This window comes from Pongo abelii, chromosome 1, assembly GCF_028885655.2.
Source record: "Pongo abelii isolate AG06213 chromosome 1, NHGRI_mPonAbe1-v2.0_pri, whole genome shotgun sequence".
NCBI lineage: Eukaryota > Metazoa > Chordata > Mammalia > Primates > Hominidae > Pongo > Pongo abelii.
Genome location: NC_071985.2, coordinates 217,009,055 through 217,015,322, shown reverse-complemented (window position 1 = coordinate 217,015,322; position 6,268 = coordinate 217,009,055). Strand labels below are relative to the sequence as shown.

The window sequence follows — 6,268 nt, the reverse complement described above, 5'->3', positions numbered from 1 at the left end:
CAGGGAACATCACACACCACGGCCTGTCATGGGGTGGGGGGCTGGGTGAGGGATAGCATTAGGAGAAATACCGAATGTAAATGACGAGTTAATGGGTGCAGCAAAGCAACATGGCACATGTACACCTATGTAACAAACCTGCACGTTGTGCACATGTACCCTAGAACTTAAAGCGTAATAAATATATATATATATATGGTGGTGTGAGGGCCGCTGCACAGCTAGCAGAGCTGTGGTGAGGAGGGCAGCGCCTCCCCTGTGCCCCAGCCCAGGTGGCCCCAGCAGCAGTGACCAGAAGGAGCCCCCGCAGCCGCGCAATGGCCAGGTGGACGCCTCTATCTACAGCCTCGTGGTAAATGGGAACTGTTAGGTTTGAGGCCATCGTGGGCAACAAGGACTCAACCTCCATCTGGGCTGCCGTCCCAGGGAAAACCTTCGTGAACATCACGAAGCTAAGGTTGGTGTCCTGGTTGGCAAAGACTGGTCAAGCTTTTTCGTGAATGGACTGACACTGCGGGGCCGGAAATGTACTGTGGTCCCGGACTCACTGCTGCAGGATGGGGAGTTGACCGTGGATCTTCAAACAAAGAGCATCGGTGGAGCCCCCACCTTCAATGTCACTGTCACCATGACTGCCAAGACGTTAGGCCTGCTGATGGGCAAAGAAGCTGTCCATGGCAGTTTCATCAAAAAGAAATGTTATGAAATGGCCTCCCACTTTCAGCGTTCCCAGTACTGACCTCCTTTGTTCCTTCCCCTCAACCGTTCCCCACAGCTTTGCCCTCCTTTACTTCTCATACACACATATGCCATTTTAATTTTGGGGGCCATTACCCCACACCCCTATTGCTGCCAAAACCACATGGGCTGGGGGCCAGGGATAGATGGACAGACACCTTCTCCTACCCATGGCCCTCCTGTGTGTGCTTGGAAAATTTTTTTGAGGGATTTTTTATGAATAAAAAAGATTCTACTAAAACAACTAAATAACTGTACATATCTGGTCATATTGTTTGAATCTGTATTCTTTTACTTTGATATATTTATGAATACTTACACCAGTACTACCGTTTGTAAATTACTGTAGCTTTAAAATCAGGTTTGAAGTCTAGCAGAGTAAGGCTTCTTCAAGACCGACTTGCCTATTCTAGGTTCTTGGATTTTCCAATACATTTTGAAATTAGCTTTTACATTTCTCTAAAATCTCCTACTAGAAATATTAATCAGAATTGTATTAATGTAATATGCTAACAAAATTGAATCTTCCAATCAATGAACATGATATATATTTCTCTATTTAGTCTTCTTTAATTTTTCTCATCAATTGCTTTTAGGGGCCTTGTACCTGCTTCACTGCATGTATTCTTAAGCATGTAATGATTCCGAATACTAATTTCTATTATGTTTTATTGAATTTCATTTTCTAGCTGCTATTTGCTAGTATGGAGAAATTAACATGACGAAATCAACGTTATAAAGGCATTATTTAGGTACAACAGAGTGCACCACTTTAAAATGTGTAATTCAATGCATGTTTACAAATGTATACACTAATGGAACTACTGCCACAACCAGGATAGAGGAATTTCCCTATGCCCCAAAGTTTCTTGTACCCCTTTGCAGTTCATCAGTCTTTCAGCCCTCGGCCTCAAGGAGCTGCTGTCACTTCAGATCCGTTTCCATTTTCAACCATTTTCTATAAATGAAATTATACCCGTATTCTTTTGTGTCTGCCTTCTTTCATGCATCAACATAATTTTAAAATCCATCCATATGAGTATTTGCATCAACGGTTAATGCCCTGTAATTGCTGAGTAGTATTCCTTTGTGCGGCTATACCACGTTTGTTTATACTTTCACTTGTTATTGGACGTTTCTATCATTCCACGTTTGGGCTATTATGAAGAAACTATCATAAGCATCCATATGTGGCAGGCCAGGTCTCACTAACACAGGCCTCCCTAACAACTGTTTCAGTACCGACTGAGTGGTTCAGTTAAATATTAAGAGGAAAAAAAAAAAAAGCCCAGTCCCCTTATTACAAAGGCTGGAATGTAACGAAAGCCCACCGAGTTTTGCCTAGGCTTTTCCTGGGCCTTAAAGCATGACAAAATAACGAAGGCATTCTTAACAGGAGTCATTTAGTATTAAACAAGTTTTATTGGGGGTCTGAAGAAACTCCCCAGGCCTCCACAAACAAGTTTATTGGAGGTCTGAAGGAACTCCCCAAACCTCTGTGATTTAGCAGGAGACAAGGGTGCCCAGCACCTAGACCCATTTAGATTAAGTGAATTTACTGAGGCTTCAGAGGAAGGTCTTCAGGACTCAGACCTTACTTATAGATTAGAAGTTAATCACTTACGTATTTAGATGAATGCACACTTCCACATACACATATAGTTTAGAAGGTACATAAGCTCAGGAAAACTTTGTAATTTTGAGTTGGTCTGCTGATAATTTCCAGGCCTTTTCCCTGAAACCAGTTGCAGAAGTCAAAACTCTCTTCCTCCCCAGTTCATCTGCATCTCATTACTGGGCCACAAGAAATAGCAGCCCACCCCTCAGTCTGGTCTGGAAATACACATACAGATCATGTGCAGACATAGTGTGTAAATTCCTAGGAATGGAATTACTGTCCATCTTATTTGTGTATGTTTAACCTTTAAGAAACTGTTAGATTTTCAAACGAGTCCTACCATTTTTCATTCCTACAAGTATAAGACTTCCAAGTGCTTTATATCCTCACCAACATGTGCTATTTTCAGCCTTTTAAATTTTAGTCATTCTCTTGGATATGTACTGGTATCTCATTGTTGTATTGATTGATCTCCCTGATGACTAAACAGTAGAGCTTCTTTTCCTAGGCTAATAGACCATTCATGTATCTTCTCTTCTGAAGTATCTATTCAAGTCTTTTGAGAAATTGTTTCATTGTGCTGTTTATCTTATCAGACTTACATATATATATATATACACACACTATATATATATACACACACACTATATCTACACACTATATATATACACACACTATATATATAAATACACACACTATATATATACACACCATCTAAAAAAACACTTTGTTGGAAATAAATATGATATCTCCTATATTGTGGTTTCTTTTTATGTTCTCTTAATGTTCCCTGTTTGGAGATAGATAGATAATCTTAAAAAAGGTGAATACACATACATACACACACACACACACACACACACACACACACACAGGTGAGCCACCGCACCCAGCCTGTTGAATTTATTTATAAGCACATGTATTTAGATGTTACTAGAAATGAAATTGTATTTTTATTTCATTTTCGAAATGCTCATTGCTAATACACAGAAATACAAAAGACTGCTTCTATTGAGCTTATATTCTGCAACATTACCAAACTCACTAATTAGATTTTTGTAGATTTCTAGGATTATTAACCTACAGAGTCATTATCTGTGGATAAAGACAGCTTCAATTCTTTCTTTTCAATCTTTTCAATACTTTTATTTATCTTACTTTATTGCATTGATTTAGATCTCTAGTATAATGCTGAATTGAAAAAATAACAACAGATATCCTACTTTTTTCTCTGATTTAATAGAAAAGCATTCAATCCTATGCCATTTAATATAATGTTACCTGCGAGCTTTTTTCAAATCTACCCTTAACAGGGTTGGAAGTGTTGCCTTCTGTTCTTATCATGCTGAGTTTTCTGGGGTTTGTTTTTATAAATCATGAAAAAAGTTTTCAATTTTGCCAAATGCTTTTACTGTGTATGAAAAGGTAATCATATGGTTTTTCTCTTTTGCCCTGATAATATATAAAATTATATTTTTTAAATATAAAAAAGATTTCTTGAATCAAGCTAGGGACAGTTTTTTTAATTATAAACTTTTAACAAATATATTGAAATATAACTTACATGCAATTGAGATGCATGAAAGTGTATAATCATTAAAGTGTATAATTAAAGCGTATAATTTTAAGAGTTTGAGCACAGTATACACGAGTCAAAGGACAGAAAATACTAAGGATGGCTCAGCATATGTGGTCTATCTTGGTGAATGCTCTATGTGAGTTTGAGGAGAGTTATTTGTTAGCCGTTCTTAGATGTATTTTGCTTAAATGTCGACTTGGCTAACTTGTGTCATTGATTGTGTGAATTAATTTTGTTCTAGTGGACAGTAAAATTACTGTCTGTTCACTTTGGACTTATGTGGACTGGTTTATGTTTTATTACAACGGATTCATGGAAAGCCCACAGCATTTCCCAAGACCCTCTAATTTGGCAAGACTCAATCACCAATCCACCCCTTTGTGGATTTTGTCAGGGTTTGGTTTTAGGCTTTACCAGGCTGGTCTACAATAGGCCTTATTGAAAAGTGTGACACTTATTCCTAAAGCACATCCATTCTAGTGTCTCAGTTGGATACCTGGGTGCTAATGAGGTGTGCATGAGTTCTTCCCACCATGGATGGCAGAAACTCCATCATACATTCCCCAACCCTCCTCCACCTCAAGTACCTCTGGTCCAAACTCAATTTTATAGCAGCCACCCCTCTGTTAAATCTGTTAGTCTTTTAATTGTGCAGGTACAGTCCAGTCCTTGATAAGTATGCACATGGAACCCCACATAGACTTTGAGAGCTGCACCTTTGAACAGCTGTCTCTTCATTGGTGCCCTGCTCTGCAGATGGCAGTTGTTTCAGTGGCCTTGGACTCTGATCTCTGCCTTCTCAACTCAGTGGGCTGCCCTGCCCTGAGTGGACTCTAGCCCACTATGCAGCTGCTGAGAAATTCTCCCCAAAGAATTAGGAAATCATGGGGCTTCCCCCTTAAGTTTTCTGTTGTACTGCCTGTTGTCCACTGTCTGAAAACAATTTCACGGTTGTTTATGGAGGCAGGGTTAGTCTGATATGATTTATTCTAACAGACAGAAGCGGAAATCTGTTATACTCTTTTAATTACTGTGTCTTTATAATATTATGGTAGACAGAATCCTAAGATGACCCCCAGTGATCTTTGCTCTTATATAATCACTTCTTCCTGAGTGTAGATGAAGCCACTGAGGAGACGTCAGTCCCATGATTGTGCTACAATTTATGGCAAAAACAAGTTAGCAGATGTAATTGAGATCCCAAATCAGTCAAATTTAAGATAGACAGATTATCTGATGAGCTTGACCTAGTGAAGGTGAGTTCCTTGGAGGGACTGAGGTCTTCCTGGAGAGATGTGAAGTGCAGGAGGGTTCTCATGCAGGGTGATTCTCCTCTGCTGGCTGGAGGAAGCATGCAGTGGGAACATAGGAGGCCTCTAGGAGCAGCGAGAGGCCCCTAGCTGACAGCCAGCAAGAAAACAGAGATCTCAGTCCTACAGTCACAAGGAACTGAACTCAGCTGACAACCTGAGGAAACTTGAGAGGAAGTTCTTCCCCAGAACCTCCAGAAAGAAACCCAGCATAATTTCAGCCTGTGAGGCCCTGAGAAGAAGACCCAGCTAATCCAGGCCTGAACTTCTGATCTGTGGACACTGCAAGAAAATAAATCATTCTTATTTTATGCTGTGAATGCTTGCAGTAATTTAGTATGCAGCAATAGAAAATTAATACAAATAAAACGGAGAAGGCTTTGGAGTGGGGACAAGAATGAAATGGTGGGAGAGGGATGCCTGTATGCTGATATGGTTGATGCCTGTATGGTTGAATTGGGTCTACCATTCCTCATCTAATTAGCTATGGTCTATTAAGGTGCATAGCTACATACAAATATTGGTACTAGGTTGAATTCAGAGGAATAAGATATTGCATTCTTGAGAATAGATGAGAACACCCTGAATTTGGGGTCACTGTATCATAAGTCATATTATCAGGTCCCTCTGGGAAGGCCTAGAGGAAGATTTCCAGGATACACTTGTGATAACATTGAAGGCTTCTTTCTTCCCTAAAGGGACCCGATCTCCCCTCAGTCAAGAAGCTCCAAATCTCTGAACTGGATGCCAGGTTGTAAATTCCTCCTATACTGACTCCATCAAGCTTCTGTCCTCAGAACTAGAGTTTATCAGTAAAAGGTACACTCATGGGAGTCTAGGCATTTATTCTCTTATTTTATATAAATCAGTTAATGTCCATGAACAAAACAGACTTTGAAGAAAAGAAAGTCACAGTTACCACAGGAAAACACTTTCGACATCCTCATGAGTCATCATGGGTGTTCTGTTGGGAGGACTTGATATGAGGCTTTCCTCCTCATAGGCTAATACAGATCCAGGGGA

At 39.9% G+C, this 6,268-nt stretch overlaps 1 pseudogene; it reads left to right on the top strand.

The window, feature by feature from the left end:
• The first annotated feature begins 356 nt into the window (after window positions 1-356).
• On the top strand, window positions 357-894 carry LOC129060606 (profilin-1-like; annotated as a pseudogene).
• Window positions 895-6,268: the final 5,374 nt, after the last annotated feature.